We start from the raw sequence: 19,691 nt of genomic DNA, 5'->3' as shown, positions 1-19,691 counted from the left end.
AACTGAAAATTTCAATTCTAAAAATAGTTCTTTGTAAAATACTGAACTCCGAGGAAAATTCAAAAAGGAAAGTCCCTAATCAAATGGCAAAATCAAAAGCTCAAACACATCAAACGAATGGATAACAACTGCCATATTCCTGCTGTCATATTCCTATTGTGTCTTAAGTTAAAATAAAGTTACATTAATTTCATGTACCTGACTTGTGCATGTTATATAGCACTGATTCCCAAGATTTGGTAGAAGAAAAGCATACACTTCTGATTTGAGCAACAGAAGAAAACATTTCCTCCAATTTTAATATCAATTATATATTATATCATTAAAAAAGGTTCTACAGTGATCCCAAATCCTTATAAAGATTTCATTTACCAAGTCAGGAATATGACAGTTGTTTTCCATTCGTTTGATCTGTTTGCGATTATGTTTGTTCCTTTTGATAAGGAACCTTCCGTTTTTAATTTTTCTTGGAGTTCGGTATTGTTGTTATTTTACTTTTTGATACCAAAACTTTCCAAATAATTTACGTATTGGCAAAGTGAGAGCTATGAGTAGGAACTATTTTGTTTAACATACTTACTACTTTCTTGTATGTTTTATCTAACAGGAGCCGAATTAGTGGTTCTTTACTTTAAGATATTTTTATTTTCATATTAATGGTTACAAAAAATATGTACTAGTGACGCCAACAACATTTTGTCCCTTTTCCAAGTTAGACTACTAGTATTCGGACAATGAGTGGCTCGTTTTATATGTTTGTCTTTATGTCTATGATTTCTTTGTAGGGTGGAGTTCGTCTATGTAATTAAATGGTATGTGAACTGTTTACTTCAATATTAACTCAGACAGGATAATGTACAAATACTAAATGCTTATATCAATACAACTATGATCAATTCAGAAAAGACAATATACGTTTTTATCCACTATTGTTGATGATCTAGATATAATGGTTGGCTATATATATACATATAACGTAACAGTACCCAAATTGCACCTATTTAGCATAAAAAGCAGCGGGCATTTTACAAGTTTTCTTAGAGACTAAACAATTTGTATTTCAATGATTTGACATTATGCACGTCTTTCAACATAGGTTAGATATATTTAAATATATACAAAACGGTCACAATATATATCAACAGATGAGATAATCAGTGAAAAAATAAACTCTACGGAAACGTCGCCATGCGACGTCCACAAAAAGTCAACTTTTTAAAATGAGCAATTAGAATATGTCACAAGCATCCATATCTTAAAAAAATGAAAAGTAAGCATATACTATTCTCAAATTGTTCTAAATATTTGGAAAAATAAAACAAAATTATATTTATTCGATTTTTACAGATGTGAATTTAAGCATGGATGCAATTTGGGTACTCCTCATTACAGAATTATGGGTCGTTTCAAGGTCGGTTCAAAACGAATTTTTCTATGATTCAATATGGATGATTCAAAATTAAATTGATAGAATTATACAGTACATAATGATACATCTACAAAATAAACACAGAATGGAAACTTTCTTTGGGATCATAAATAAACGAAGGTGAAAAAAACCTGTCAAAATAGGTGCAATTCGGGTACCGTCACGTTATACATACAATTCAATTTAGGAAATACACAGCTATCTACGAAAATCATATTTTGAGGTTTAATATTTGTATGTTCATACTTTTCAGATATTGTTTCGATCAAAACGACCGTTTAAGACTAACCCCATTTACTGGTGTCGATTGCAACAAACGACAACTACCGAACTACAGGCTATATACTGACTTGGTACAGGAGTTGTAGAATGTGACGGGTTCAACAGGTTTGTGAGCGCTTAACCCTTCCCTATTCTAGCTCAACTGAAGAATAATCATTAGAATCAGCTGGAAAGGACTTTTAAGATAGACCAGAAGCACACAAACAGCCAACAAAAAGACTAAAGACACAAATTATCTTTTTCAGAGCACTTGCAATTATTGAAATCAAGTTCAAAGCAAACTACAATAATAATAAATAAATTATGTTTTCCGCGATTATGTTATCAATCAATACACATCCATCAGTTTCTTGATTTCTTCCAAATTTATTTCACACAAAATGCTCATGTACAGTCTTCATTTCAATCTTGAATGGAATCATCAAGAAAATACATATAAACAAATATATCACAAACTTGATTTGATGATATTGATGTTCAGTGAATGTAGAACTGTATTTCATAATTTCATGTTTTGATTGTTTCATGATGCCTCCAACTGCCAGTTAATATCATTGACCAAACATTTAAGTGCTTTGTATATTCTTTTCTTTTAATTTATTTCAGTTGAAAAAAAGCATTAGTATATCGATGTAGAAAAAGAAAATATGGTAAGCATAAAATAAACTCCTAAAAGATACCAGGCTTATAATTTGGTACTCAAAATGCGCGTATCAGTTACATCAGAATCATCAGTGGCACTCAAATCAAATCAGTAGGAAGACCAAATAATATATGAAGTGGAAAATCATTAAAAACCGAAAATTCCTAAAAGTTTTGCCAAAAACAAGAGAGGTGAAATATGCCATCGATAACAAAGATACAAGTCGAATATAAACTGACAACGCCATGGCAAGAGCAAAATACAAACAACAGTATACAAATCACAACTAAGGCAATGTGTGCCTGGGGCAGAAAAACCATAGTTTTTCGAAAAACTCGAACATGTTAGATAACTAAACAAAACTTTTAAGAAAATGGCACAAAAGTGAGTACCTGACATCACCACCGGTTATTGGTGGGGTTAGTGTTTCAAGGTCTTTAGTTTTTTATGTTGTTTTGTTTACTGTTTGTTTTTCGATCGATTTTTCGGGTTTTTTTGCCATGGCAGTTTATGTTTGTCTTCGACAATGAGTTTGAATATTCCTCTGGTATCTTTCGTCTTTCTTTTTTTATAGGTTGATTGTGTTACAAGAATACAAGACATAACATATGTATATGATAGAATCAGTCATGTGTCTGTTCCTGTGCACTTATCCGTGAAAAGACATAGACGTTTAGAAGTAGTATATTATCACCATTTTTTAGTAGAAGAGGTAAATGGTAATAAAGTAAAGATTATTCAAAATGGGAAAGATTGTAAAAACGCTTGTATTTCGTCAATACCTCGTACTGGTATTCATAGGACGTCCGTAAATCTTGAATTCGAAAACGATTTGTTTGACTTTAGTTTAGGATTGTATTTGATTGAAAATGATAACTATCCAAAAACTTCTGAACAAAGAAGACAAGCAATCGATAGGGCAATAATCAGAATTGGTGAACACAGGTACCAACTGTCAATCAATAATTGTGAACATTTTGTAACCTTTGCATTGACTGGTAAACCATACAGTACACAACTTGAAAAACGTAGCTATATTTTCAATAGTTTTGTCGTATATATTTTCGATTGTGTATGCGATTTGAAAATAAGTATCATTAAACGCGTGAAATCTGTTGGACAATCTCTTTATCCCATCTGGCAATTGATATGGGATATAATCACTTGCATAAAAAGGTATATTGAATCAATGCGTGACAAACTTCCTCCTGCTGTACAAGGAAAAGTATTGGCAATTTTTGATTAAATGTTAAAGACTTTCATTCAAATGCAAGATTATTTTTTCGACCAGATTTGAAATGATTTTTGATATTTGTGAATCAATTATTGAAAACATGCACATATTTGCTGAGCAGACGAAAGAAATTCTTCTTCAGGAGAAACTAATTTCTTCTTTAAATGTCATCCAAGTAGTATTAGAATTGGGTCTACTAATCGGGGAAATATATCAAGATGTTCATCTCTGGCGAAAAGGAACAATTTCCGGAAAGTCCTTACTTCAACAGATCCTGAAACGAGTTTTAGCATCAACGTTTTGTGCTTATCGTGAGAATTACGGAATGGCAGAGTTCATAAAAAGCATTATCTTCATTGGATGTACCAATGAATGTGTCGTAGTATTGCTGGCTCATGTGTTTATAACAATTTTAGTGCCAACCATAATTGATATGCTAAAGGATTTAGGATTATTATGCATGGAAAAAGCAGAAAGAATCAATGCAGCACTGCAATCTTGTATATTGGTCCGGCTTATGAGGAAAATATCTAAATATGTTCAATGATATTCTAGAAATTATTGCTTCTTTCTTGAGAAATGAAAAAAAAGTACAGCAGCAAAAAATCGATAGATCTTTTAATAACTAGTATAGCCATACTGTTGGATATACATGTGTACAGCTAGAAAAAGTTTAATTTTAATGGTTCTTAAAATTGTATATGCTTTTGCTTGATAATTTCATTCAAAAAATTTTATGTTACTTTTATTATTGATAAAATGCTATTTGTATTATAAACGTTCTCACATTTCACGAAATCCAAAATTACATATTTTACAATGGTTTCTAAAATGTACAAAATCAGAAGTGAAATGAATACCAAAGTAAATGCTTTCAACAGTGAATAAGTGTAGCTAGACTATCATTTTTAAAACTAAACATATGTGCAACAATACAAAAGATATTCTTGATATAGAAAGATCTTAGTTATTTTTGTCTTGATTTTAGAGAGCTCGTTAATAAAGATATGATCTGTATAAATTTATTGGTCTTTTGAATATCCTGTCGATATGTTGTCATCGCAGAATGTCATGATTTTCCCAAACGTTCATGTATATCTATTATATAGTCATTTTATAAAATTTACTGTTTGCAAAATTATAAATTATTTTAAATAATAAGGATGTTCTTGTCCCAGGCAGAAAACCCTGGCCGTGTTAGGCGCAACTTTTTGGAAGTTTTGGTCCTCGGTGCTCTTCAGCTTTGTACTTATTTTGGCTTTCAAACTTTTTTCATCCGAGCGTCACTGGCTGGTCTTGTGTGGACGAGACGCACGTCTGGCGTATTGAATTTTAAGCCTAGTACCTTTTGTTAGCTATTATTCGTGTTTTTCTTTGTCCTATATGTTCTCCAATTTATTTGTATTGTGGTCATGTCATGTGATGCTGTCGTTTTGGTGTTGTGTTTGACGTTGCCATAAAAGCGGGAGGTTTGGCATGCCACAAAACCAGGTTCAACCGACCATTTTTTTCTTAAAATGTCCTGTACCAAGTCAGGAAAATGGCCATTGTTATATTATAGTTCGTTTCTGTGTGTGTTACATTTTAATGTTGTGTTTTTGTTGTGTCGTTGTTCTCCTCTTATATCATGTATATTTGATGCGTTTCCCTCAGTTTTAGTTTGTAACCCGGATTTGTTTTTATCCCTATCGATTTATGAGTTTCGAACAGCGGTATACTACTGTTGCCTTTATTTATATGGTCTTTACACAAAATCCTTATAAGGTTCACTGATTGATATTTAAGTCTGGGAGATCATGGCTTATTTATAAGTGCAATCCAGTTTTTAATATTTTACTCTGCCGGTTATAGTAATTTGTTGGGACGTTTAAGATTTGTAGAACCCCAAAAAAGACATGTTCAGATGACTTTTTAACATCCAATAACATATTTCCCTGCAAAACTTTCTGTTGTGTTTTTGCCCCACCTACGATAGTAGAGGGCATTATGTTTTTCGGTCTGTGTGTCCGTTCGTTCGTCTGTCCGTTCGTCCGTTCGTTCGTCTGTCCCGCTTAAGTTTTTGGTCAAGGTAATTTTTGATGAAGCTGAAGTCTAATCAACTTGAAACTTAGTACTCATGTTCCCTATGAAATGATCTTTCTAATTTTAATGCCAAACTAAGACTTTTGATCCCAGTTTCACGGTCAAGTGAACATATCAAATGATAGTGCGAGTGGGGCATCCGTTTACTATGGACACATTCTTGTTCACTATGGACTTTCAAAATAATTGTTGTGCGAATTTCGAAATTTTTTCCGGAAGAAGTCAGATGTTTAGTTTATACAGTATTTATTAATGAAAAATTATAACAATGAAGTAGTACAATTTTACACAAAATTCAGATATGGGATTCGGAAACAAGTTTAGAATTTTTTTTATAAATCCGTCTCCCGGTCAGATGTTTCTTAACTTTAAATTTACTGGCATTATTCCCATTCTATGCACCAACATGATTGTAAATAAAGGCAACAGTAGTATACCGCTGTTCGAAATTCATAAATTGATTGAGAAAAAACAAATCCGGGTTACAAACTAAAACTGAGGGAAACACATCACATAAAAGAGGAGAACAAAGGCACAACAGAAACACTAAAATGCAACACACACAGAAACGAACTATAAGATAACAACAGCCATTTTTCTGACTTGGTACAGTACATTTTAAGAAAAAATGGTGGGTTGAACCTGGTTTTGTGGCTAGCCAAACCTCCCGCTTAAATGGCAATGTTAAATTTAACACTAAAATGACAACATTACATGACAAGGCTACAATACAAATAAAAGGAAGAACATACAGGACAGATAAACACACAAATAAACAATACAATAGAACATTACGACAAGCTAATAGTTATCAACGGTGCCAGGCCTAAAGATAAAGTGCAAAGTTGTGACAAATACGGCTAGGTTATCTGCCAGGGATAAAAAATATTTAGTATTTAGTAAACCTTTCCCAAATTTGCTAAACTGAAAAGTTAATTATTAAATTGATTTTTTTTCATATCATAAATTGTAAATTGGCTTAACATTTCAAAATTATAGTGTAATTTTGATTGAGTTAATCTATAACTGCGGGGAAGTTTTAAATAATAAAGTGCCAGTGAGTCCGTTGAATTGACAAGTTGAGTTAAAATTTGCATATGAGATCAACTGAACATGATCCCTTAGGGGATTATCTTGAAATCAGAATCGCTGGAACAATGAAATAAACGGAGCAGAGTGAAAGATCTCATTCTAATCTTACCAGTTGTCTATTTAATTGCTTAATACTGATCTGAAGAGGCAATCCCTTTTGAACTGATCTTAAATTTTCGTTCTAATAATGTGCTGGTTCATCACTATTTCAATTGGACAATTAAGCGTTCATAAACTTCGTCAATCTCATTTACATGTGCTTGTCCCGAGCCTGAAATCCAGTTGTTATGTCAATAAACAAAGGTCTGGATGGGGTCTGAATTTCTGTATTTTTTAATTGGTTATGCATTTTTTTCTATTTGTTTTGCCAATTAATCAATATTTCAGCACCCTATTGTTCTCTATTTTATTCTTTTTGACCGTTCTTCTCTATTCTTTATGTTATGGTATCCAATATTCTCTTTTTTGTAAACCCTATCCATATCCTCATAATTTTTTTTTGGTGCTGTTTTTAGGTATCTGATTCATTAGGACGTCGGCATATTTGTTTTGCAACAGCGCCATTCTTGTCCTTTCCGATTAAAAGATATTTCACAGGAAAGGTCCATTGTCATATTAGAGAAACATATTCACTCTTTCTTTTCTAATGAGTAACAATATGTGTCTTCACTTGTAAGCCCATTAGTAAGTGCTTCGGAACTGACATATATATAACATTCCTTTTCTTGTATTCCCCGTTGATAAATTTAGAAATTATTAAGAAACTTAGGTTCCAACTTCCTAAGGCAATGTTGTCCGTCGGTGATTTAGTTACTAGTATTCTATGTATGTCCTCTAATTAATAGAGCTCCTCGATTATTAAACATCTATTCATCATTGGCTTTCCAATTTTTGGGTTTGGGCGTTCCAGATAAAGTACAACGTAAATCCAGAAAAGCGCCTCGGACGATAACTCTTAAAAATTATAATGTGTTATTTTCATTTTCCTAAGCTCGTAAGTTGAAAAGAACACACTTTGAAATGGAAACCTTTAGTGTTTGAATTTAGATTTAGACGGAAATTTGCTAATTACAGAATTAAGGTTAAATGGCGAAAATGCCGCTTGTTTACATTGTCATTTTTAAAATGAAAACAACATGTTAAATAATTTCATGCGTCCGAAGCGCTTTTCTGGATTACCTTCATCAGGAACGATCAAAGCCGAATATTTGAAAGCCGAGAATGTACATGATGTGTAAGACCCGAAACATTTATAGAGCTATATGATAACAAAAAAAAACATAAAAAAGCCAAATCCATCTAAGGTCAACTTTACCTGAGGGTGTTAAAACCGTAGTTTCTTTATAATTTCAAAATTTATAAACGGACAAATTTTGAAAGGTTTGTAATTAAGGCAACGGAAGTTTACGGTGAAATTATCTATGTAAATAAATATATTATAAAGACAAATCCAGCTAAAAAAGAAATACTGATGGAATCGTATGAACTACACAAGAGGCGAGACCGGGTCAGAAGATCAGAATCGCGGAAAAGGAAAATAGAAATGAATCTCGCGACTAGGGTTGGCTCTACAAAGTGCGAAATTTGAACATCTCTGAAATGAACAGTTTAAAGTATTGAATGGAGAAATTTCGAAACAGAAATAGTTTAGATTTTGGCTTAAATATTTGTTAAATGCACTCGATTACAAGGTGAATCAATAACCATTCACGTATGCGACATCTGCCTGCAAATGTGCCATATTTTCATTCGGGGTAAAATGATGAACGAATTTGTAATATCGTCTGAAATTAAGCTTCCACAAAGACTGGAAAGTTTTAAGCACATCTACGTACTTTTCCCGCTTTGGAAAATCTGGGAAAATGTGGTATTCGACCTCTAATTGTTTTATCTTGGAAAGAAGATCTTCCTGTATAATATTTTCTAATACATCCCACTCGTAACCTTCAATGTCCAGTTTAAGAATATCTAGAGTCATCTGGATGTAAAAAATGAGAATCATCAATATACAAAACGAAAACTGAAAAAGATATAAATTGAGAATCACCGACATGTAAAATGAAAGGAAAAAGTAGAATCAGGAAGAATTAATAAAAAAAGAAAAACTGAGAATCAACGAGTTGTAAAACAAGAAACAACCGAGAATCAGCAAGTTGAAAAAAATAAAAACAAAAGAGGAACAACGAGTTATAAATGAAAAAAAAAAAATGAAAATTGGCTAGTATTAAAAGAAAAGAAAAATTAGAATGAGCAAATGTAAAAAAAAAAAAAAAGAAATGAGACTTGGCAACATATAACAAGAAGAAAAATTGATAGTCGACAAGATATTATAAAAAAGAAGAATGAAAATCGCCAGCATGTCAGAAGAAGTATCTTTTCAGTTCTGTTTTATGTTTGACAAATGAATTAAGAGTAATATTGGTACACTATCTTTTATTTCTTAGTATATTTCTCAATTATGCTTGGAATATTATCATATTGGTCATTTACTAAAATGGCCTTCAACTAAATAGTCATTACAACATTAAAGACCAATGATACGATATTCCAGAGCTTGTCTCTCATATCATGATTTCATTCATAGAGGTATGCTGCTTACAAGGAAACGATTAAAAGAGAGGCGAAAGATACCAAAGGAATATTCAAACTTATAAGTCAAATACAAATTGAGGGCAATAACTCATATAAGGATATCTGATAATTGTAGTTATATAAACAACAGGTAGTTATTAAAAATTTAAGCATTTTTTGGCAAGTGTCAATAAAGATTTGCAAGTTTTCTCTATCTATTATGATGACAATAGCTCATAGAAAGCTAAAAACAAATCGTTTAGCAAAAATTAATATCTGCAGTAGACATGCTAAAGGGGAAGATATCTGCTTGTAAAGCTAGGTAGTAGCTAAGTAAAATGCAGAGCCTGAAAGTTTCAGAAGATATTACTTATTCTAATAGTAAAATACTGAAATGTTTTGAATGGCAAAAACACGCTCTTTGCATTTTTCCAATTGAATTATATATTGTTACAAACAGCTTATACGCCTCTTGTTCACTATAATATATATGATAAACAACAACCATTTATATGTTTGAAAAAAGAAAATTTGACCTACTTGCCACCGTTTTCTACATAGAAAATTTCTTGTAAGGAAATGCCTGTACCAAGTCAGTAATATAATAGTTGTTTTTCATTCGTTTGATGTCTCTTAAGTTTTGATTTTGCCATATGATAAGGAACTTTCCGTTTCAATTTTCCTTGGAGTTCGGTATTTTTGTTATTTTACTTTTTACCAATAGCGAAGTCCAAAAACATGGACCAGATTTTAAATTATTGTAATGTAAAAAAAAAATAAATTTGGTATTGTATAAGAGTTAGACCAGAAACATGTACCAAATTCGCCATTGCATAATGCGCAGTAAACTTAAGGACTCATTAACATATTCTAACATGAGTAAAACGGCGAGTATAATATTAACTACCCTCCCAAAACGTTTTTTTTTTATATTGCTCCATCCAAGGTTCTATATGTAATGGTTAATTGAACAAAATCTGTCTATTCGTCCTTTCTCTCCCTTTTTTCACAGTTAAAGTAATATGCAGAATATTAATACAATATATTGTAAGAATATGGTTAATTTCGTAAATGGTTTTAAGTTCATCTATTAAAAGTTGATCACAATAAAGTAATATGCTTACATTTTGATGGCCTAGATGGGAAAGGATTGTTGACAACTTTTTAAGCTTCCATGTGTTTTTTTGTTCTTCTCTGGTATACATGGTATATTCGTTTGTCCTCGGAGTAAATAAATCATCGTTGTGACTTCCTATTCCAAACGTGTGAAAAACCACACCACTTTCTCTTGTATGTTCACTAACATTCATACTGAAATTATTGTCGCATTATGAATTTTACTGCTTATTTGAATAAAAAGAAATCAAAAGTTTAAGAAACCAAAGGTTAAGCAATTGAACAATAAAACCAAAACCAAAAAGACATCTATAGGGAAATATGCTTCAGATTATAATTACGTCTACAGTCCAGTGGCCTTGAAATTTTACTTTGCAATCATAATGAATAGACAAATATATGTATTTAATTGTAGACCTTTTTTTTAATTGTTGTCGAAGCTTTTATGGCAGATTATACGGTAAAGGACTTTCGAATGTATCAATCGCGTACAGTGGACTTAAGTATAGTTGCTTACATCCACATAATTTGGAATATAGTGGATAGTTGTCTTATTGTCAATTATATTCTCTTAAATTGTCATATATATCGCTCCAATGGATGCCAATCTACGTGTTGACCGAGTCATAAAGTATTACTTATGTCCCTCAATCCTTCCGGTATCACAGATCCTGGAATTGTCACCTTTTGCGTCGTCCTGGTCGTTTAGTATTTGTTATATGGAATGCACATTTGGTGCAGGGAAATTGGTACCGTTTATATTATTATAGCTTCTATTTCTATAAACAAATAACTATAGATAATGAATTTATTTTGAAATAGGGGCCTCGGTGGCCAAGTGGTCTAAGTAGTTCTACTACTGTAATCACTAGCCAGTCAACACTGAGGTTGTGAGTTCGAACCCTGCTCGTCCGGGTGCACTCGACTCAAATCTTAATTGACTAGGATTGTCAGTTTTCCTATCGAAGGTCGGTGGTTTTCTCCAGGCACTCTGGCTTCCTCCACCTATAAAAACTGACCGCCACGAAATAACCCAAATGTGGCGCTTAAAAGTGGCGTTAAAACACCAACCATCAATCAATCAATATTTTGAAATAGATTCTGAGTGTCCTTTGGTATTCCATAAACCGACTATATATTACTAAATTATGTTTTTGGTAATTTTCTTATATTCTAACAGTAATCCTTATTGTTATGTTAAGTTTATAAGATGCTTTTTCTTCGACTCTAAAGTCAAACTTTACAAAACCTACAATACTATTCTTCACTTCACATTCTAAACATTATGATACTCTTTAACTGTTTTTTAGCTGTTCCTTCTTAGTAAGATCAGTCCTAGGCTTTGATATTTTAATAGTTTTAGCTATAATTAGTTACAATTTTTCGATATCGTAGATGAATGATTCCAGATCTGCTAATGTAGTTTTTAACATTAACAATTATTTAGACAGTTCAACTAAAATTAAGACATAACCGAATTATTGATGTCAATCGTTTCCAATTCAGTTGTATAAAGCTTTAAAAAGTATAAAAATAGCTATTTTTAAACAGGAACCAACTTTAAGCATACAAATACCTTGGATCAAAAGAATGAACTTCACATCCAAGTGTTGCCATTGCATCGTCAAACCGGAAGTCGTTTCCAATTCTGATAAACAAAATAAATGAGAATAGCGTTTGGAAGCACCAAATTTATAGCATTATTTCCTCATGTATGAATCTTATTTATTAAATTATGTGAAAATCTGCAATTTGGTGTTCCTGTTATAATTTATTACTTTCAATTATTTGAAGCACGGTAGTATTTTCAAAAATATGTTTTGACAACTCTGTTTTTTGGAAGATGTGTGGAAATATGTTCAACTTGTATATGTAGGATCGAGGGTATTTTTCGGTACAAAATAAATATAAAGATTTAATGAAAGTTTTAAATGTTGTACTTTATTAGCCATGGTCGTCATGACCTTTATGTTTCATGATAATATTTTTTAACCAAAACATATATAGGATTGTTTGCTGTTGTTGGTCTTAAAACGGTTTTTTGTTCGGAAGAATCACTTAATGGTGGTTCTTGTGGTCTGTTGAACTGCCAAATATTTTTTTTCGAAATTTGTTTTCCTCTTTGGTATAACACTATTGAGCGAACAGGCAATATACAATAAGAGTTTTGATGCACTTTAAATTGTCTGTTTTTCAAACAGGTGATCTCAAGTCAAGCCAAAACTTAACCACACCCCATACATTATAGGCATTAATTGTGTAGCCTGTCTGTCACTCTGGATATGCTTACACTACCTACGCACGTGATATGAACTCTCTCTCTCTCGTTTTTTTAAATTTCAACGTTCCATGATTGCTTACACATGTTCATGTCTTACTGATACGTTTTGTTCTGAGGGTGAAGGTGTCTTGATATGGCTTTGATTTCTGGATATTAAATGTTTGACTCTTCACTTATATTCTTGAAATTATATATTTCTTAAAATATCATACCCGAAAGAATAAACTAAACAGAGTTTATCTGCAAGTATTTTATATGGATATGAGTTGCAGTCCCACCAGTTACCACGTGACTTCATATAGGAACAGCGATAATCCTTTTGAACAGCTTTCAAATCACTGAAATAAGTAACTCAATTTTCCAATTGTATGTGAGTATGTGCAGACCAAATGATTAATTGAAACTGCCTTCTTAACTCAATTTAAACGATAAATTTACCTAGTGAGTAAAAAAAGAGTTTTGATATATTCATTTAAATATAGACGAACATGAAAATAAGCTCTAGATAATGCTAAATGTCATTATAAAATAGTACAATAAACACTGGTTAGATTTCGTCCTTTTTTGAAGCATGTGAAAGATGCTTATTCCGGGCATTGCTACATCGTTTTGTTGATAAGTCTAACATCATTAAATAAGAAAGCATAATACCATTTCGGATGTAAGCAAGTAAGTTTTATATCTAACAAAAAGAAAGACAATCCTGTAATAATTGTATGTTACTTTTCTTTTTCCTTTTTTATTCTTATATTGGGGGAAAAAGGTGTTCTCATTTGGTTTTTGATGTGTTTCGCAAGCGATTTTCTAGGTTGAACTATACAAATTAAAAATGTTGACTATGAAAAAATAAGTCAATTCAGGCAAAGTATACGTTGTTTGGAGGTTTTTTTATTTTAATGAAATTGTTCGTACATTTAGAACTCGTTGACCTGTGTCTTAATATCAAAAAGTGGTATATGTAGGATGAAATTGATAATACTCTTTTAAATTACGGTGTATTGATAGTATAAGCCGTATGTATGCAATATGTAGTTGTCAAGTCAACAAAGGCAAAACACAGATTAAATTTGTGTTCACTTATACGGATTTCACCAAAATACACTTATGTCTTCTCAATACACGTTTATCAATGATAATTACAGTCTTTATAAGGAGAAAACATGACGGATAAAATTTAATGCCGTGCATTAATTGACTTATTACGAAAACTCGGCATGTGTTCGTTGAACGAGTAATATCATCAGTGTTCCATCAACATGCTCTTTGGTCTATTTGGAGAATCTGGAAGTGGAGCTTCGATACCAGTTACAAGAGAGAGGCGGATGATACCGATGGGACATTCATACTCAAAAGTCGATAACAAACTGACAAGACCATGGCAAAAAACGAAAAACGTCCAAAAGACAACAAAACAAAACACAACATAGAAAACTAAAGACTGAGCAACACGAACCCAACCAAAACCGAGTGTGATCTCAGATACTCAGGAAGGGTAAGGAAATCCTGCTGAAAATGTGGCACCCGTCGTGTGCATCTTTAATAACTATGATAACACAACAATGATAATCATGCATAGTGATAACCATTAGTGCTGTGGCTAATCAATATAATCACAATTGATTGATGGATTGATGGATTGATTATTTGTTTGATGTATTTACTGATCAAAGGCTTCTTAAACTTCAGCATATGATAAAATCATCGGGTCTAAACTGATTAACTGGAATTTGAGTTTTTCAACTAGGATATTTTAACAACTTTTAATACAGTATTTGATTTGAATATAGAGCTATAAATTGACAATTTGTGGTTTAATGGCTTTCTCAAAATTTGGAGTTGAACACCTGTTATCTCGAGATTCACATGCTTGCATCTCATTGCAAACAAAGTTGCAGCTAAAATTCTACTTTTAGAAAATAATAAATACTCTGCAAGTTCTAAAAATGCCTTCCACCAATCTGTTGTTGGATCAAGTTCGTCAGCAAAAATGGTAGGCTGTCTTCTCAAATCTAAACTAAGGGAACCACCAGATCTTATAAAACGTCGCCCACCACGTTTGATTATTCCTTGCGATAGCCCTCGTTGTTTGACTTTTACTATTGATGCAGGCTTGTTTGGTTTCACTTTGTGTAATAGTTTAGGTACACCTTTAGTGTCTCTTTTTGGAATTAAGCTTCTTGTAGTTTTAAGAGGACTGTAAGTTGTAGAAAGTTTTTGTTGAATGTCTAAATTTTCAGAATTTCTATTATCACCTTCAATGCCTGAAATACAAACATTGAATAGAATGTCATCACATTTTGGAATTAGCTTCTAAAACAAACTCTCAGTTTGTATTCATAACGGACATAATCGAACATTTGATTTACAAAAGGTCTATTTTTTTTTATTTTTTTATTTGGTTTGTATTTCACAATATATATTGTTTTCTATGTTGTGTTTTGTAGACTGGTTTTTTCGTTTATAGTTTTTTTTTTTCTTCTTCTTTTGGTTTTGTCATTCACACATTTATACCTTCTTTATAAGGAATTGTCTTCAATGCTCAACTGTTTACTACATTTAACTTTTTGACTTTTTTATTCGAGCGTAAATTATGAGTCTCCGTAAGCAAATACAGCTTATTGAATTTACGCAATATAAATATTCAATGAACAATATACATCATAATATAACATTTATACACAAAGTATACAAATAATGAATGAATGGGGCGAAGTATGACATGCTAACATATTCAACAAACAAAAACATTTGAGTAATTTACCATTACGTGCTTTTCCTGCAGAGTGTTAATATTTTCCAAGGTTGTTTAGCTCTTTCATATTTCTCACAGATAAACATTCAAAAGTCGATGGTCTCTCGCAGTAATAACTCTTTGATAATTTACTTCTGAAATCGTTATATTTATCACATTCTGAAATTAAAGATGTTAATCCAATGCAATCAGTTTTTCGATATTAAAAAATAATTCTAAACTTACTTGGTAACTGCTGTATGACAAGTATAAGTGGAAACAAAGCCAAAAGAATGAGGCCAAATATATACTTCTTTCTGATTGGTCGGATTCTCATCACAAAGCATGGATATCTGTTGAATAAAAGAAAAACATTGCTTAATATCCTGTAATTAAAATATGTGTTGCTATGATGCGTGTAATCTAAAGACTTTTTACGATTTGTTTCTCTTTTTTGTTGGAGTTTTTTGTCTGTTAATAAAAAGAGAGGATAATATAGCTTAAACGAGGGAATCTAACAGAAAAAAATGGAATTTTACTGTGAATTTTTTTTTTTTTTTTATCTATTCTACCTCTTTTTATAATTACAAAGTAAAAGAAAATCCTGATCGTGTTGTTTTGTATTCGCAAGGTTAACAGTCGGCATAGATTCGATTCTGCTGAAACTATGGTTTAAGTTAACTTTATATTGATATATCGTCAGAGGGGGTAGAAATAAATTTATAATCTTCTAAATGTTTCAAACGTTGGAGAGCAAGGAGCCAAATTTAAGTAATTTCATATCTTTTCTCCACAGAACATTTTTTATTGTTAAATAAATATAGCTGGTTACACATTTCGCAGTTATCACCAGTTGTCGGCATAACACTTGAGGAAAACAGTCAATAAACAGTGTGCGCAAAAGTTGTAATTATGTCCGAAATAGTCAGACGATCTACATTCGTAGTAAAACCAGGTCACATGACACAAAGCTCTACTGGCATATTGGCAAATCTTTATATCTTTTGGACACTTAAGTAAAGGTTTTCAGTAATCTTGTTAACGGAAATCGCTACTAAGTAGTTTACTGATGATACATAGAATACGGTCATTAAAATCTACTGTTATCCTTAATGGACAGTTTTCTCAGTTACCATCACACCAAATTTCCCTCATCTTTATACAGGCTTCGGGAAAAAAAGATTATTTAGACTGCAGATAAGGGACAAAAGATACCAAAAGAATATTCGAACTCATAAGGCAAAGATAAACTAACAACGCCACGGCAAAAAAACCCAAAACGACCAATAAACAAACAACAGTGTACAAAACTCATCATAGAAAACTATTTTGCTTTTTTCCTTTTTGAAGGCCATATGATTGCCTATATTTGCTTACATCCACTTCATTTGACCTTTGATGGATAGTTGTCTCGTTGGTAATCAAATCACATCTCATTATTTTTATAAAGACTGAACAACAGGAAATTAAACAAAAAGTCAGAGTTATCTAATGTGCTCCGGAAGTTAAGAAGACCTGTTGTAAAAATACATGATTAAAAGTATATCCATTGAAGTTCCTCGTATTTAAATCAAATATTGCTTTGCTCGATACTGGATCAATAAGAAAGTCAGCATATGAGAATGTTTGGTACAAATATTGATTTACCTTTCATCTGTACCTGTAGCCCTTTTCACAAAAAATCTTAAGTGTAAAATTAATCTTACGATAAAAATATTTTGTTGAATTGTTAAGGAATATTTTAGACTAACGATAAATTTTACACTTACGATTTTTTGTGAAAAGGGCTACTGTTCTTTATGGCAGATATTTTATATATATTTATTTGCCTTAATACAGTAGCGTTTACAAATATCCAAAAATATCTGAGTTAAAATTAAATTTCTGTTGCAACTATCAAAGTGATAAACATATTTTGAACTGTGTTTAACACGCATCTAGTTAATATAGTTTTATTTATTTCTTTTAATTTAGATATGCAAATATGATTGTGGTCTTCAAACGTAAAAATGCAGATTATACATTTAACAATGACAACATTGCTTACCTGTCATCGACTTTTTCAACACAACGTTTAATTGTAAATAAACTGTGACTGGCTAACACACTGACTTTATTAAAGATACTGTTATTATGAATAGATGAACTCACATGTTCGCTATGCTCGATTCGGTTCATATTATTGGCATTCTGGTTTAAATAAATAATCTTTACATGTTTTAAAGATCCCGGATACATATACATTTTTAGTTAGTAAATAAATTCTTTTCAAATCCCTCAGTTTTTGTCTTTTAGATTGATTTATGAGATTTTAATATCGGTATATTAGTGTTGCTTTGAGAAACACTAAGTACAGATTTTTTTTTTAAACTGCAATTTTAGAGGGCGGAAAAGGTAGCCCTGTGCATGGGAGAACAAGAAACACATATGTTATGATTAGATATTTAGCTCTGATTTGTTTATTGATTGTACTTTTTTGCGCAAAACACAGGTTACCATATACAAACCTTCAGTAAGAAAACAAAACTTGTGACGCCCGTCCTGATAACGACCGTAACTTCTGATCACTAAGGAAAAGTAAATATCTTTATTAACATTACATAATACGAAAATTGGTAATAAGTTCATCTACAGTTTTAAAATCACTACCTAAATTGTCAGCTTACAGTGGATAGAAGTATTTATTGTAAATTGACATAAATCACCAGACATAAATCGAAACGAGTACGATATCAGTAATTAAATATAACAGACCTCAAATTGTCCGTTTATAAATTTATAAACTATTACGAAACTAAGGTTTCAAGTCCCTTAGGGCAAAGTTGGCCTTAGATTGATTTGGCTAATACTTTCAGGTACTGTTTGGAGGAATGGTTCTTACACTTCAATGGTTTTCAAATTTTCGGCTCTGAAAGTTCCTGATGAAGGTAAATCCAGAAAAGCGCTTTGAAGGCACGAAAAAATAAAATAACAAAAATACCGAACTCCAAGGGAAATTCGGAACGGAAAGTCCTTTATAAAATGGCAAAATCAAAAGTTCAAACACATCAAACGAATGGAAAACAACTGTCATATTCCTGACTTGGTACAGGTATTTCCTTATGTACAAAATGCTGGATTAAATCTTGTTTCATAGCTAAACCTCTCACTTGTATGACGGTCGCATGGAATTCCATTATATTGACAATGTGTGAGCAAAACAGACATAATAGGTAAAAATGTTAAAAATTGGGGTATAGCAGTCAACATTGTAATATAATCTTAATCACTATAAAAATAAATAACTATTTCAACAAAGAAAATTAAAATAGCATATAGACACTCTATAAACAAAATACAAAAGCAAACATGAAAGACAAGAATACAAAATTGACCATAGCACAATAACACAATGGCGGGATGTATATGTACCGAAAAAAGACCACGCAATTAAGATGATAAACAACGTCAGTACTTAGAATCTATACTTCAAGATCATCATGTATTATTTGTGTATTTATCAACAAGGCTTTGGTATCTTCCAATGAACATTTTTTAGAAAAAGGACGAGACGTTCTTTGACATAATATTGGCTCATCAACTTTCTGCTCAGACACTGGTGACGTTTTATAAAGTCTGTGTAGCAGCTGCAAGCTCTTGAATACCGAATGAGTTGGGAAATGTATATCCCATATGCAGGTGAAGTTGGTATATTGCTACTAAGTTGGGGGAAATTTATTATTTCAAAATTAAGATCGCCTCGTTTTTCATAGATTCTGGTACTGAGATGACCCCTTATATGAAATTCGAGGTATAAGTCTAAAAATGAGGTAGAGAAAGCCAATCAGAAAAGTTTGGATTGTAAATGGAAAGAACATCATCAATATATCTGATTGAGAAATTAAATGATCTGGCTTCTTTGATCTTCTTGTTTTTGACAACTGTCTGAAGGAACTCCGACTCATACGGAAATAAGAAGAGGTTGGCAAGAAGAGGCGCAGAGTTCGTTCCCATAGGAATGCCGACAATTAGTTGAAAAGGTCTACCTCCAAATTCAACAAATAAGTTGTCAATTAGAAATTTATATGAGTGTTGTTTTCATTTTTTGTCTGAACTTGATGCATAATGGAAACCTTGTAAAATGTATGAGCAATTAAAGATAAGTTTAAGTTGAGTGGTCATTACACCTTTTAATCCTGGTATCTATGATGAGTTTGTTTACAGTTAAACAATTCCGTAAAATTTTCAAAG

At 31.9% G+C, this 19,691-nt stretch overlaps 1 protein-coding gene and 1 long non-coding RNA gene across 2 annotated transcripts in view; one reads left to right on the top strand and one right to left on the bottom strand.

Moving 5' to 3' along the window:
• Positions 1-19,691, top strand: part of LOC127710750 (glycosyltransferase 1 domain-containing protein 1-like) — an 801,321-nt gene that overhangs the window by 735,163 nt on the left and 46,467 nt on the right. The window lies entirely within an intron of this gene.
• Positions 8,409-10,535, bottom strand: LOC127710765 (uncharacterized). The gene is made up of 2 exons (XR_007986318.1): positions 10,458-10,535; positions 8,409-8,740 (listed from the first exon to the last, which is right to left on the bottom strand). It is a non-coding gene; the product is annotated as an uncharacterized LOC127710765 (long non-coding RNA).

Source organism: Mytilus californianus, unplaced genomic scaffold (assembly GCF_021869535.1).
Source record: "Mytilus californianus isolate M0D057914Y unplaced genomic scaffold, xbMytCali1.0.p SCAF_8, whole genome shotgun sequence".
Lineage (NCBI taxonomy): Eukaryota > Metazoa > Mollusca > Bivalvia > Mytilida > Mytilidae > Mytilus > Mytilus californianus.
Note: the sequence above shows the minus strand (reverse complement) of the source record. Positions and strands in the feature narration are given on the sequence as shown.